Genomic DNA, 15,758 nt, shown 5'->3' on the forward strand with positions numbered 1-15,758 from the left:
TCAAGATGTTCCGCACAAATGATTTTATTTTTTTTGTAAGAAAATATATTTTACTAGGCAGTTTTATGAGAGCTGACAAAATGCCTCATAAATAACCCAGCAGGAAATATGGGGTAAATAAAATTTTTACAACTTTATCATAAACCTGAGAAGTCTTTGGTTCCTTTTCGAATGGAATGAGCAAGGTATTTCATTAAAGGAAAAGACATGCTCTCTAAAGCCCAACAATTATAGACACAATGCCTTTTTAACCTGCAATTCAGTCAAACAGGTTTGGTGGCAGTGGAAAATGTTAAAGGCCCTGTTTTGACACTTTGGGTCATGCTCCCCACAGATCACTTTGTGCTGTAGGTTCCCTACACAGCAGAGCTGGAGAACCGGTGTGTGACTGACCTGGCCCCCCAAGTATCCAGGACCTCTAAGGAAACACGTATCGGGGGAACAGGCTTAGGACAGGCTGAGGTTTTATGTTGCCTTTGTACATCTCCTAGTACAGGCGGCCGTGGCTGGGCCCCTAAGCGCAAAGGGAGCACAAACAAATATGGTCCTCAGGTCTTCAGCACAAGCCTGAAATGCAAAGATTTGGTCAAAGACCAAGAGTCTGAAATAGAAATGCTTGGAACAAGCCTCAGTCCTTGAACTTTGCGTGAAGGGGGAATTCAGCTCTCAGCAGGAGGATCTTTGACGTGTGATATTTTGGTACTGTGGGAAGACGGGAGGGGGTGTCACTTTTAAGTCCTATGCACTTGTAAAAATTCATATTGACATCCATGACTATTTTCTACTTACAGTGAAACCGAAACTGGGCAAAATACAACCTGTTCCTGGGTGCGTAAGAGGTATGGAAACTACCTCCCAAAGGAAGTGATAAAGTGCCATTGTATGCCTGCTTGGTCTGATGAAATACCAGAGGAAATGATCTGGAGTGAAGGTCTGTCTTTGCCGTTTCTCACACCTCTGGTTCTCTGATCCACCCTATTTGTGTCTCTGGGTTGGCTAAAAACTGAGAGAGAACAGTCGTGAAAAAGCTGAGCTTCACAGAAGAATTGGAGATGTTCAGATATGCATGTTATCTTCCCTGCATGGAGAGCAGGGCTCTCAGACTCATCAGAGGAAGACCAGAGTGGACTCCACCACCCAGACCTCACCTGGCTGGCACCACAGGTTGTACTGCACAGCTATGGCCCCCACCCCTCCTCCAGGGCCTTATTGCATAAAGCCCACCGCCCAGGGTGGTATGGGCCCCACCTTCCCTTAGAGGGACTGTTGCATTCCCCTGCCTTCCCTCCCAGTCCCTCCCTGCTAGATAGCCCTTCCCCACCCACCCACCAGATCACCTAGGTCCTCAGGACATCTACAGCAAGTTCCTACAGGAATGTCATGTCAGGAAAGCATTTGATGCCTTTGTAGCTCTAATGCCGTGTCAAACACGGAGGTAAGCCCACCACACACCACCACTCCAAAGCCCTTTTGATGTTGCTTTCCTTTACGGCCACCAGCCACACTTTGGGAATGGGGCACCTTCAGGAGCTGGTCCCTGCACCAACAGGTTTGCAGTCCTGCAGCCTGATCCTACACCATGCCGAGTACTCAGAGCCTTAGCTGACTTTCAAGCCAAGTCAGGGTGTCCCTGGGAGCTTTGCCTGTATAAGGGCTCCAGCCTCTGGCACGTTGTCTGGAAAGCGCTGTGTAAATAGGAGAGACAATTATTGCAGCCCTTTCCCGAAAGGAAATTCCATATTGGCACTGAACAGCACGTTAGTATGGAAGAGCACAGCCCTGACGGAGCAGGCTGGGCTGCATGCAGGGCTCTGCCCTCCCTCGGCAGCGACTGACAGCACGCAGAGGGAAATTGGCTTTTCGGTGGGACATGCTGCTTTAGTGAAAGCCCATATGTTACTGAGTTATCTGTTCTGAATCCCCTGTATTATCCCCACGCCTCTGTCACCACCCCCCTGCCTCTACCCTCCCCTCAGGCCCCCACCCCGATGCAGAGGTTAAATAAAATATCATTTCCTTCTGATGTAGCCTTTGTCTTTGGCAATCAAAATGCCCTTCAGGCCCCTGTGGATTCAACCTCCCAGGTCAGGGTAGGACATGGGAAACCCCTTCCCAGGCATTTCACTGTAGATAATGTCGTGGCTGATTCATGAGATCATTCAAAGTGCTGCCTTCCGCCACGGCTGCTGCTTTCGGTGCTGATGCTTCTTGGCTTGGGCTGTACCTCCTTTTCCCTCCGCGCAACCCCACCTCTCTTCTGGTTGGATTTTACAAACCATCTCCTGGGCAGCTGGAAGACACAGGAGGGGTGCTCAGAAGGAGAAGAAAAATCAAGGGCAGGTTAGGTCTGCTGCAGCAAGCCTCCGTGCAGGGGAGGAACAGGCTGGGTGAGTCGGGAGAGCCAGCAAATCCTGTCCCTGCTCCAGGAGGGACTGACCCAGGGAAGCAGCGCTGCTCTTGCAATCCTGCTGCTTCTGTTCGAGCCTCTGAGTGCCAGAGTGGGCAGAGGAAGCATCAGGGCTCATGTTGTAGTACTGCTGGGCAGATGTAGCAGGAGATGGGAGAACATATGTATACCTGCCTATAGAAAGCAACACTCAGCATCACCTGTGTGTCCATTCCTCAGCTTGAGGGTGCAATGCAAAACAATGGCATATATTTTTATTTATTATAGCTCCTCTAATCTCCTGCTCAGCATCTTCCTGGAATCTCCCTCTACCATAACACCCAACAGAGCTCACGCTGGTAAAAGAACCAGTAGTGTAAGCGGAAGACCTAGAAAAGACAGTATATTCCCCATCTTTTATTAAGGAGTGCTGTTATTTTACCCTCTCCTTCCTTGTGCAGTTTTACATGCTTGGGCTGAAAGTGCAAAGGGGCAGCAGGGAAATAGAGCGCACCGCCTTCAGCCTGTAATGCGCAACACAGGTAAAAGGGGAGGGAGGTCAACAGTGGGTTTTGTCATTTGTGTGGTCTCCGAGGCAAGTAGGATGAGCACGGAAGGAACGTCTCCAGTGTTGGTGTCCCATGCATTTTGCTGGCTGGGTTTGTCCATTTCTGACGCAGTTAAGTGTGCAAGCGTGCGGCTGGGGGGGAGCGTGCTGCTGTCGCGGCTGTGCAGCAGGTATACACAGGGACGCACTCTGGGTGAAAGCCTCTGTGAGTGCAGGGCTTTCATCCACCTCCCGCTCTGATCAAAACTGTTCTGGATCAACCCCGTGCGGGGATACATCTCGGTAGAAAATCATGCGGGTGAAAACCGTCAGTGAGTTGTCAGCAGCCATCCCCAAACCAGTGTCTGTTGACATGGCTGTTACTGATATAACTGCCAGGTCTGTCCTAGGACTCGGCCCCAAGCATCTCCTGGCTGTCCGCTCTCTGTAGGAGGGCAGGTAGGGATGCAGGAAAAGGCAAGGACAGAGTAAAGGACAGGGTATGGGTTGTGTGTGTGTGCATCCAGCCTACCATGGGGTTATCTGTGGGTCAGAGCACCCTGTATCTTTGGTGGACGGAGCTGTAGGGAATTAGCTCACGGGAGTTTGGGCTGTGAGGCCGTTCCCTGGTTTTCCTTGCAGAAATAGAGCCTACTTATCTATTTCTTTCTTTCTTTTTAATCAGCAGCCTCCTAAATAACTATCTAAAGCATTTCAAAAAGCCAGGCTGGCAAGACAGGAAAATCAGAGGGAGACAGCAGGGAGGGGAAAGCGCCTGAGAGCCGGGAAGAGAGGACAAATGGCCCCCGCCCCAGCAATGGTCCCAGCCCCCCATTCTCACCCTGCTAACATCCTTCCCTTTGGTAAACAGAGACAGGCAGGTTGGCACCTTGTCTCCTGGGACAAAGGAGCTGGCCCTTTGTTTCACTGTGTGACTCCCTGGCAGATGGGGGCTGGAGGGTGCCTGAGGGGTCTTGCTCAAGGAAAGCCTGCAGTATGCAAAACACACCCACAGGCAGGCAGGAGAGCGATGGGTTTCCCCCTGTGAAAGAGCTGGGTGAAAGAGTTTCTATCCCCTGACGGTTCTTTTTTGACTTTGAGAAAACATAAATAGTCCGTAATTCTCCTGACCGAGCCCCTTGTTTTTGTAGGAACTGAGAGGGAAACCTGGGATTTGGAGCCAAACTTTATTTCTGGAGAGGGAGAAAGCCAAAATCCTGACGGCAGCAATGTGTGCGTATCTTAAATATTTAAAATTATTGCGCAAAATTTCTTTGGAGGTGAGAATTTGGATCACAAATCAGTGAGATGCAAGTTTTGCAAAGTCCTAATACTTGCCAATCCCTGCTTCCAGCCCCAAGGGATTTACTGGGGTTTATTCTTGTTGCTTCCAGGGGGGTGAGCGAGGCAGATAGAGAGGAAATAGCCAAGCCAAGGCACAAGAGTTGATGAGAAGCCCATAGTTAGCTGGTCCGTTAGTCTATCACCCACTGGTGCGTTTTAACCAGGTCTTCTTCCAAGGCCACTGCACCACATACATGGCCTAACCTTGGTGTATGTGCTTTCTCCAGCCTCCTACACCACAAAAAGCCGGGCTGAGGCAATTAAATCACTGAAAATATATTGATTTCTTCAGGGGAGGTGTCAGGCACTGCATGGGGAGACTCGTGGCATATTTCCATACCCCGCTCTACGGTGATGGCAGCTCAGATCTGTCCTTGTGGATGGGGAGTCTCTGGGTTGAAACCAGTCTCAGTCAATGGCCCTGTCGTGCTGGCTTGGAGGTCTCGGACCAGCTGGTAACAGGAAGATGCCCACACTGCTGTTGGCATGATTTGTCCCCTTGTTTCATTATTTTCCTTCCCTACTCTGACCTATTATTAACAGACCCACCTTCTACCTAGTGCTTCTGTTTCCCCTGATATATTTGTAAAAGGCCTCTTATTCTCCTTAATCCCTTTGGCTATAATTAACTCATTCTGCATTTTTGCTGCCCTTATCTTTTCCCTGCAAGCCTTAACTGACTGAATATTCTTGTTTGGTTGCCTCCCTGTTTTCCATTTCTACTAAAGGTTTTCTTTTTAATCCTTAGATCTCTGAGCAGGCTTTGCACACTCCTATTTCACGCATTCTTCTTCTTTATTTACTCTTCTTTTTCTCTCCCACCTTACTTATTGTGCATGTAAGGACCCCTATCTGCCTTATATACAGGTAGATTTCAGGACCGCCTCAAATGGCACCGTACTTGCTCAATTTCTTAATTCCCTTCAACACGTTCACCTTTTTGCTTGGGCACTCTGCAATTTTTTGGGCTATGTTGAATTTGTCCTTCCCACTTGGGAGATTCCCACCTTCTCAGGCAGTTCCTTTCTTTCACCCAATACCTTTGGTTCTACAGAAAACATGCGAAGTACAAATTATGTCTTTTTAAAAAATTATTATTTGCGCAGCATTTATTTTTGACCCAGAAAACTAGAAGGGCTGAACATGGGCTCCATGCTATTCAGGAAAGTGGATCTTGGCTCTCGGTGCCAAAAGTGTCTTTAGAGTTTGGGTCTTTATAACATCCTGGCATCTCTTCCCAATGGGACTCTCCGGACAGCCCCTTCCTTTAATCTTCTCAGTCCCCAGCTTTTCCACCCTTCCTCTCAGCTGGGTTGGCCTTTACCATGATGGCTTGGAGCAGGTTTTATTTTCTTCCTATGCATTTTACCTCTCATGCCCACAGCGATATCTCCGAGGGAGGCTGCGCTCCTGCTGCTGGGGCTCAGCTGGGAAATGGGGTCTTCCTCCACACTCAGAGGAGGAAATTTGTGGCACATGATGGGGATCCAGTGTGTTTACCTGCGGGGAAGGTGCCAGGGGCTGGGATGACGCTGTGTGGGTGTGGGCTGAGGCCATGAGAGCCCGTGGGGGACAGTGGAGACCCATCCGCCATTGCGGGGCTGAGGCAGCCTGTCCTGACCTCCGTTTTAGGTGTCAGAAGGAAGGGGCCCAGGTCACCCTCTTGCTCCTCAGCCTGCTGCTAACACCCACCTCAAGGAGCAGGCATGGCGAGAGGAAACTTTTGCTGCTAACAAAGAGGTGCAAACAGAAGCGGGATCTCCAGCCATGCTTTTCCCCTCCTTCCCACAAAGCCTGCCTGGGCACCCTGAGAAGTGGCTGCTGGGCCGTGCAGGTAGGCCACATAATTCGGTCGGTGGGGATGGTGATGGTGATAATCAGCCCATTCTTTTATCCCTGTTATTGTGGAAACAGAGGCTAAAAGAGACGCCCTCGGAGGACAGTCACAGGTGAACCTGTCCTGCGTGGTGTCAGCGCCCAGGAGGCTGCCAAGGTGGTCAGTGAGGGCCTGGCCTGGCCACCATCTTCTCTGTGAGAGGACAGGGCTGCCTGAGCCCAGCAGCCTGTGCCACTCACCCTGACAAAGGGCAACTGGCTCACCACGGCTTGAAGAGGGGAAAAAGACAACAAAATTGACCATTTTTGCCCCACTGCCAGCTTCCTTTCTCCTTCCCACCATGTTCCCCCAGGCCTGGGCCTCCATGGAGGCGAGGGCTGTGCTGCTTGGACAGCAGGATGGTGGCAGGGAGGAGGGAGGTTTATGAGGGGCGGCATGCGGCTGCTTTCCCTCCTCGGGTTTCCCCTCGCTGGCATCAGGCAGGTCCCACCAGAGCTGGCAGTCGGCTGCCCACTCCGGTCTGCGTTCGGGCCTGAGTGCGGGCAGCAGCGGCTGCAGATGGCCGTGCCCATGGCCAGGTTTGCTCGCCTTGGCCCCCGGCATCACTCTTTGCAGCAGCCATGGACATTTTTTGCACCTTTTGCTCTCCTCCAGTTTCAGACTCTGCCGCTCGGGTGCTGCGGTTCAGCGGGGCAGAGCGGGGGAGGGAAGGAGGAAGAAGTGGGGGGGCTGCTTTACAGAAAAAAAAAGGAAAAAAAAAAGTGAAAAGGCAGTCATTTGGGGCCTGGGCATGCTGGTGGTTTTGCCGCTTCCGTTGCCTGATCCACCTTTTCAGACACGCATGAGGAGACTTCTGAGAAATGGCCCCACGCCAGCCCTGAGCGCTTCAGCGTAACTGCGCACACGCGTGCGTGCAGACACACGGCCCTGCACGCAGGCTTGCACGCCGGGAAGGAGCCCGCGAGGCTGGGCTGCTCCCCAGCACACACTCACGCATGCACACCTACCATCCTCCTTCCACAAAAGAGGTTTCTTTCATTTCCTGCGAGAGGAGGAGGTGGGAGAGAGGGAACTTGAAGGCTGCAAATTCCTCAGCCACATATCTCGCCTCCCTCTCTTTTCCTATCCTGCCTGCCAGCTCCACGTTCAGGAGCCTCGGCTCCTGCTTCCCATACAAATAGGCAAGGCTGAACAACTGTGCTTTTAAACGTTGTGAGACATTTCTGTTGCTTTGTGGATTGGTTTTTTTTCACAGCATTTGTGTGCTTTGCCTGACAGAGCCACCTCAAGGCTGCTCTAACTCTATAGGGCCAAGTTGCTGTTCAGCTGGTTAGGAGCACAGGCATGCCTTGTGCTGTGGTTGAAACATTTTTTCCACCCGAGCTGTCCCTTCTTGCCCCCAGCCAACCCCAGGAAGCTTGTCTTCATGCATATTGACAATTACCCTGTGCTGGAGCAAGGCTTTTCCAAACCCTGAGCACTATACATGGCATTTCAAAGGGATATTGCTGTCAAGCGCCCAGCTTGTCACAAAACTGTGAGCTGGAGCCACTAAAGCAGCAGGTGGTACCCAGGTGTGTTAGGCTAAGCCAGAGTTACTTTCCCTCATGAGTAACTAGGACAAGCAAAGGAGAGGCAGAGAGTGTTTCTGTTTCACAGTTATTTGGTGCTTGCAGGCTCTCCCTTATTTTCTACAAGGTAGGTAGTATTGCTTCTCCTGTGTCATGGACAGAGACATTAAGGATAGTGGGTAAGATCATATTCTCTCCAGAGCTGTGGCAAAGCAGCTTACAGCAGCCACCCCAGGGCTGCCGGGGCTGTGAGGTGGTGTTTCTTAGCCCATTCGGAGCATCCTGATGCAGTGTTGTGGCTCAGAACTGCCGCTGACGTAGGAGGGAGTCCAGCTGGCTCTCCTGTTTCTTTGCCTGACACTGCAGGCATAAACGAGTAGTATCAATCACAAACTATGCCTGAAAGGCAAGTAGATTTTTTTTGTTCATCTAAATAGGGGAAATCCTGTGCACGGAGATTTCAGGACCTGGTGGCTGGAGTGCAGAATGCATGGAGAGAAAGTCCGCTTTTGCAGAATGTTTCCCAAGGCATCCAAGGACTCTCTCAAACCCACAAAGCCTGCCCTAAAACCACAGCTGCAACAAAAGAGGAAGAGTCCACAGCAGAACTTGGAGCATATTAAACCTTGCAAAATAGGTCTCTTTCTGTGGTGGGGGGTATGTGTATAAATACATACATACGTGTACATGAAGAGAGAGCTGGGTTTGTTCAGCATCGGGGCTAAAAGTGAAAGCAGCCTGTAGGAATGCTGAGCAGGGGCGGTGATTTCAGGCAGGGCTAGCAGTGGCAGGGCTGGATCGCATGGAGGAGCGGCCCACAGTGGTGGCTTTGCAAGGAGAATGACCAGTCTTCCCAGGCCCTAGTGCAGCAGAAGTAAAGGACTTTGGCTGGTTTGTGAGCCACAGAGGTAAATTCGGCAAGGATGTAAACAGGAGAGTGAAACATTGGAAAGAGACCACCAAGAAAGAGGGTGCAGATTAAAAGATGTGCAACTGAGGTAGGGTGCACAGGCCAAAAGCAGCGTAATTTCCATGTGGCACTAAGGAAGAACGTAGGAAAAGCAAGTAAAAAGAGCATGTTAAAATGTAGCCAGCTGTCTAACATGCTTGTACCATCTCTGTTCTTGTCAATCCTGACACAACAGAGTGCAGCCGCTGTTGAGTTCGGAGTTGTGCAGACTCCCATGAAGGCAGTGTTCCAGGCTGGCCCCAGTGAGACTCTACCTGAGGTGGCTGCATTCCTGTGCATTGAGTCAGGAGCTCAGGGTTAACTCTTTCGAGGATGCAGGGCCTTTGCCGAGCAGGTGTGGGTCCCTCATGGACAGCTCTGCTGGAGCTGGAATGATGCTGGCCAAAGGGATCTCACCAAAGAAAGGAAATTCAAGGAGCCTGTGCTTGGACACAGCGTCTGTAAGAGCTGTTGCTTCGTTTGGACAAGCCTCTGGCCCGTAGCGCTGGTGCATACTTTGTGAACGTGCCTATGGTATGGTTTGCTGTCAGAGGTGCATATTTTGGCTGCTGCATGTATCCAGCTTCAAGTTTCCATTCTTGGGACGTGACCATGTCCAAGGCCTGCACTAACACAGACTAATGGATTGCCACAACCCTATGCGAGGTAGATAAATCCTGCCTTAACTGAGCAGACAGAGACACTAAGCCTCTGAGTTAAGCAGGTGTAGAGCCCATTCTAGATCTCAGGAGTCTGTAGCTCCTGGGCACAGTGGACTCACCTCCTGGCTCACTTTAGAAAGCACAGAAGAAGGAAATGCACTGGAGATCCCTGCTACTATCTCAGTTCTTGTGAGCACGAGGTCAGCAGAAGAAAAACTACTCCATGCTATGTCTGGACTGCAGGCAAACAGGCTCCACTGAGCAAGCTACAACCCTTATTCCCCAGTCATCTCATCCAGGCCAGGGATGTGGTTGGAGCTCCCTGACCTCCTTTAGCCCACACACCCAATCTTTCTTCCCAGGGCATCAGCAGAGCTGCTGTAGCCCTCAAGATAGAAAGACCAAGGGGTGGCTGAGACCAGAGATTACAGTAGCGTTTCCATCTCTGGGATTTTCTGTGTCTCACCTTCCAATGGAGCAAAATTTACTTCCACATCTCTGAAAGTCAGCCTGCTGTGGAAGTGACGGAGAAAGGGAGTAGAGCAAGCAGATAATGCAGCGGGGGAGCATTTCTTTGCATCTTTCCTGGACAGAAGCATCGTCTCCGTTCCCATCACTTGCAGGACCAGCTGTGGTTTCTTGCAATGCCAGACACAGCCATCACCCTCTGGGTTCCTTTCCCTTTCATTGTCCCTCTGGAGAACAGGACTCCTGTTAAAAACCCTGCAAGTATCACTGAGAGCCAGCTCTATTATTCACCAGCCAGTGAAGCAAGACAGGCATACTCTCCCACAACCTAGGGATGCCCCTCTGATCTATTACCAATGGGGCTATCTTTAATGGGATCAGAGCCTGCCCTTTTCCACGTCCCAGTGGGACAACACCTGCCCACCAGAGAACAAAGAGGAAACCTGTTGTGATGGGAAAAAAGACAGAGTTCTCCCCAGAGAGGCAGTGAGGCCATTTGATTAAGAGCATCTTTCTCCCAGCCAGCTGGTTTGCTAGCAAAACAACCAACTAAACTTCATCTTTATGCAAGAGAGAACATCTCTGTGAAGCAAGTCCAGTTTTACTCACCTATATAAACCATGAGAAATCTGGGGAAATCATTGTAGAAAAAGACTGTAGGAGCAAGAAGGAAAATATTTCTGCCTAAGAACAGCATTTAAAAAATATTTTTAAAAGGTAAATTCAGAGCAATATTTGAAATGCTGCAGCAAAGAGATCTAACTAGAAGCTTCATCTCTAACTTGTCCTCCTCAAAAGACCCAGTGGTTACCCATTGCTGTACATTCCTCTCAAGCCCCAGTCTTTGCAGAGGTGCAGCATCCCAGTCAGGCAGGTCTAATTCCAGCGGTGCCTTCTGCATGAATATCCTCTGGAGACTGACTGTCCCATGTGTGCACATCTGGCCCAGGAGTGCCCTTCGTCTGTAGCACTCCCAGCCCTGGGGCAAGGAAGCAGGACAAGACCAACCAACCCACATCTCCTCGACAGTGGTGCCAAACTCCAAAACCAGTCTGTGCCTTCTTTCTCTCTGTCCATTTCTCAAATCAGAGACCATAGGCTTGGTTGCTGGTGCTTATCCCATGAGCTGCCCAGAGCAAAACTGGCATATGAGCATAGGTGCAGGCTCCAAGGGCGCCAGAAGAAAGTTATCTACAAGCCAGGGGCCACTTTGTGGTACGTGGTTCATTAGCCCTGTCCAGAGTTGCGGTGGAAGGACTCAGGCATGCTTGGATGTGTTTGTGCATCCTAGTTTCTTCGGGGGTTTTGTGATTCTGGCAGAAGTGTAATTGTGAGCAAAGCTTTATTGCAGTGGATGCCGCACGTAACAAGAAGTTCACCTTCAGTTAGAGACGATCTTAATATGACCTTCCATAAAAAAGGGGCATTGTTTTGAGTTGTTAAACAGCTGCTGTGTTCCACCCCAGTAATGGTTGCAATTCAGTAGTGAATAATATAAGTCTTAGATAAACAGCCGGTAAAATAATTTGGGATCTTTCCTGGCGGGGGGAAGCAGGCAAGTTAGTTACTCTACAAAAATAAATGATTATTCTCTCTGCCTAGGAAATGAAGTGTTCTCCTTTTCTTCACCAAGTGGGCTGTCGCACAAAATCTCTTCCCGCCCTTGTGTGCTGGAAGCAGCCCAATGCCGTTTGCGGTACTCTCTTGCCATCTTCACCTCCATAGGAAGCAAGCAGCAGTTTTACATTGGATTCATGCATCTTCTCTGTTTTCGCCTCCAACCCTTGTCTGCTTCTCCATCCCGTCCCCAATCTTCTGAAAAATAACCCTCCCAAACTGCCCATCTACTGTTCTGCACAGGCACAAACACCATCGCCTTTCTCGAAGCAGCCGCAACATGACTGCAAGAGACGCAAAAGTTTCTCTAAACCACACCCTCCTGCGAAACGCCGAGTGTCCGTTCGGTACACGCTGTGTCTGCCTGGGCTGGGGCAGGACTGAAAAGCGCTGGGCCTTGGGTCTTGGCCTCCATCGGATGAACAATTTCCCGTTGAAGGTTACTCACTTCCTGTTTTCCGTATTTAGACAATCTGGGCCTATAGGGAGGCTTTGATTTGTTGTAAACTTCAGCTGGTTTAAACGTTAAGTCGCGGGAGACCGAGGCGGGGGGAGGAGGGGAAAGGCCTGGAGACAAATTAGGGCTATTTAATACCACGACTGTGTTCTCTCGCAGTTTTCTAGTGACCATTAGAGCATGTGAAAGGAAGGTCAGAGGCTGACAGCATGGGAGATGGAGAAAGGGCTGCTTCACAATGGGCTGGGGCTGGAGGCAGTGCGTGCGTGTGTGTGCGTGTGCGTGGGGCTCTGTGTGTGTGCGCAGCAGTTGGGAGCAGCCGGGTGATACACTGCAATGACTAATTTATCCAATGTGTCATTTTTGCCACAGACAGCTGTACGGGGAGGCTAACGGCAGTGCAACAGCTCCGCAGCGAAGGCAGGGAGGAGCCTCTAACCTAGAGAGGAGAGTGCTGTGCCCTTTCCCAGCGCCTATCAGTACACACCACACACTGACATTTGTTCAAACTTGCCCAGAAGTCTGCTAGGCTGGAGCGAGTCAGCACTTGTACGTAGCTGATAGGGCAGGTCATGTCTTTTTTATGCCTGTTTTACAAGGGGAAACTGAGGCATGGAGTGCTGTAACTTTGCTTGTTATCAGAAAGTGAGCGTGTGAGGGATTGGGGTGAGTCCTGGCACCAGTCAGGCAGTGGCCTGCCTCCTGAGATGTGCTTCGTCGTGAAGAACATCTTCCCTGTGTTGGTGACAGTTATGCTTGGATAGAGAAAAATAGTGCACAGCCTTGAGTGCCTGTGGGCACAAAGGTTACGTGAATGGTTTTGGTCTGTTCCCTTTTGTTCATCTAGTTCTCTTTAACAGATTAACTCTCAAAATGGGGTGCTTTTACTTTCAAATTTTACAAGGGTCTACAAAATAGAAAAGAAAAAACCTAGCAGACAGGCTGAAATGCAGCAGGTATTAAATTAACCTAAATTTTACAGCAAAATCCAGTAAGGATTTCCAGGGATGCCCTGAAATCACTCTAGCAGTATAACCTGCTACCAGAATGCCAATGTGAATGAAAGAACCAGGGGTAAAAAATCACAACCAAAACAGCCAACATAATGCTCTTGTGTCACAGGTAAAGAAATCTGCCATGTCCTCTCTGCCTGACGGAGAGCAGGCAGGAGCTGAATCAAGCTCCACAGGAAAATAAAAGCACTGGGGAAGGCTTTGGTGAAGCACTGAAGTGTTTAGGAGAAACAAGGGTCCATGTTCACGCTCTGGCATCGATAGGTCGGACTCCAAATGATTTACACAGACTCTCGACCTTCCTGAGGCAGAAAAAACTTTCCTCCAGGTTAAGTCCCTGCAGCCCAGAGTGCAGAACCATAGAGAGAGGCACGGGAGCAGGATACAGGCAGGTAGCTGTTTTCTCCCTGGCATTGCTGCATAGGCTGGGTTAACATTATACTTCCCTGATTCAGTTTTTATAGACCAAACAGTAGCAGTTCCCTCCCTCAGCAGTATGTCGAAGCCTTTCTCTGAAGGACGGGTTAGTTCTCTATTGTGTTACTACCTGCTGGATGTTTTTTCTGCGGTATCTCCTACCCTCCGATTGCATTTTGCAGAGCTGAGCTTTTGGTGCTCAGAAATGCAACTGAGTTCTTGTTGCAAATGCAGCGTAGTTCTTACTGCAGTCTCTCCCATAAGTTTCCTCTGATGGGGCCCTTGACCTCCCAGCAGCATCTGGGTGCAATCTGAGCCCTGGATTTAGGACAAGCTCTGGATCTGACAGGGACACATCAGACTGAATCAGGACTGCCTGCAAAGCCGGCACCACGGAGAATTGCACCCAAAGCTGTTCAAGCAAATGGTGTCTCTGAATCGGCACCAGCCGGCTGCCCTGATGCTGAGGTTTGATCTGTTAGATCCAGAGCAGCCTGGTTTGCGCTCATATCACCATGCTTAAAGAACAGTCACTTAATCTCACTTAGAAATGTTTACTTGCGAGGACCAGATGGCCCAGGGAGTTGGGCTAAACAAAGCATTTTACTTCTAGGTCACGCATTCTAATCCAGTCCAGGTTGGTGATAAATGAACATATTCACCTGATAGCCACTTTTGGCTTCATTTTTGGTGTTTTTCAGGCTGGTTTCCAAGGGGAGATGTCACACCACAAAATCTCCCTCTGTGCCCTGCCACAGTTGGTACTGATTTGACTGTCTCTGTGGAGAAGCCAAGGATCAAATGCTCCATGGCGCCAGACTGTTTTCTTTTGCAGCCTGCAGGTAAGGGGAAGTTGTCCTGTGTCTGGCTGCGTCATGCCTGCTCTGCGGATGGGCAGGATTTCAGTTTGCAAAGCTGCCAGTCCAACCCCCTCCACCAACGTGAAATTCATTAAAAAAATAGGGAAATGTTTAATTGCAGTTGACATACAGGCACTCTCTGCTATGAACTTTACACGTAATCACAGATAACAGCATCAAAATTAATGCCTGCTTCCCACTTGTTCTGCTATAAGCAATAAACGTTTGGCAAGTCAGTAAATAACAAAATTCTCATGTGGCCATCTACAGGTCACCAGGATACTTAAGAAATTTGCGTTAATTATACCATGTTTGCCATCAAAGAGGGGATATTAACCCTTTCGAGCTGTTGCAGGAAAGCAGTGGAGTCATTTGGAAGTAAGTAAACGAAATCTCCTCACTAAAAGTGCAACCTTTGCAAAAAAAACAAACAAAAAAAAGAGATGTTTGAGGCAAAAACCTCAGTAGACATCATGGAAAATATGCTACCTTTTCAGCTTTCCTTTTATTTATTTTGTATTTTGACATCAAACAGTCCCTGTAACCTAATCTTCTCGGCTTTTGATGTGGCCGTGGAGACATGACAATTAAGCACGGCTTAAAACAATAATCCCAACAACGGGAACCAAAGGCAAGTAATGTCAGGGTTCCCCCTCACAAAATGCCTGTCCCCCAGTGTTTGGTGGTAGTGAAAGGACCGTAAATCCCAATTTGTTGCCTCGATATCTGCTCTGTGCTTACACTTTACATTGAACTTTACACGCTTGCTCCATTTCCATTCCCTGCTGTTTGTTTTTCTTCCGCTATGCAAAATGTCTGGAGACAAACACGATACACACGTTGCAGAGAGATGGTTTGATCTTTCTCAGATTAGTGCCACCTGACAAACACGGGATTATTTGTTATCTGTGTTGCAGGAACCGCTGAAAACCCCGCTCAGAAGAGGCACGCTCCTCCGGGCGCTGGGGGTGCAGCACCCCTCCTGACACGCTGATGGATTACGGCCCCGATTCTGCGAGCGAATCGGACAGACCGGGCGAAATGCCTGTACAGAGGCAACACCAAGGTAAGCCCTCATCAAAGTCTGAACGGCTGTGTAATGTGCAACCAAAGCAAATAGCTTGATTATTCTACATTATTGTAAAGTGACGTTGTTAGTCCTCCTCTTCTCTCCCTGTCTCAGCTATTCAAATATGGAAGGAGAGTTGCTGAGTTTACTTACAACCCTGTTTTAAACCTGTCTGAAAACGAACATGTTTCTTTTTAAATGAAACTTGCACGGTATGCTATAAACAGCCTTTTTTTTTTTTTTAATGGGTGTTTGCACTAAGCCTCGCTAAACAAGTTAGAGAGATGATTAACTCATCTGAAATGATGCGGGGAGGCCTCGTCCTGGTTGCGTGCGCTTTCTTCAGCACATCTAGAGCTGCTGCGACTCCTCGTCACTCACGAGCAGGGCTTGCAAACAGGGCTGGGGAGGAGGCTGCACGGTTAAAGAGAAGCAGTGATACAAAGGCTGGAATTCGCACACACACATCAAAAAAGGAACTCAGGTTATTTTTTTCTTAATGAGTAAGGAGTTATCCCCAAGTTGGTTTCCACAGAAGTGAGACGCAACTCCTGGGGGGGG

At 49.5% G+C, this 15,758-nt stretch overlaps 1 long non-coding RNA gene across 9 annotated transcripts in view; it reads left to right on the forward strand.

The window, feature by feature from the left end:
- LOC140658198 (uncharacterized) overlaps window positions 1–15,188 on the forward strand; it is a 48,788-nt gene extending 33,600 nt beyond the window's left edge. For 6 of the 9 annotated variants that reach the window (XR_012044628.1, XR_012044633.1, XR_012044625.1 and 3 more), the window contains one exon: window positions 792–1,983. This is a non-coding gene — a long non-coding RNA (uncharacterized lncRNA). Of the gene's footprint in view, window positions 1–791; window positions 1,984–4,084; window positions 4,167–5,909; window positions 6,073–13,969; window positions 14,111–15,045 lie in introns of those variants that run through there. The other 3 variants (XR_012044626.1, XR_012044627.1, XR_012044630.1) reach the window with 3 other exon arrangements.
- The last annotated feature ends 570 nt before the right edge of the window (window positions 15,189–15,758 follow it).

This window comes from Ciconia boyciana, chromosome 11 (assembly GCF_034638445.1).
Source record: "Ciconia boyciana chromosome 11, ASM3463844v1, whole genome shotgun sequence".
NCBI classification, from domain to species: Eukaryota; Metazoa; Chordata; class Aves; order Ciconiiformes; family Ciconiidae; genus Ciconia; species Ciconia boyciana.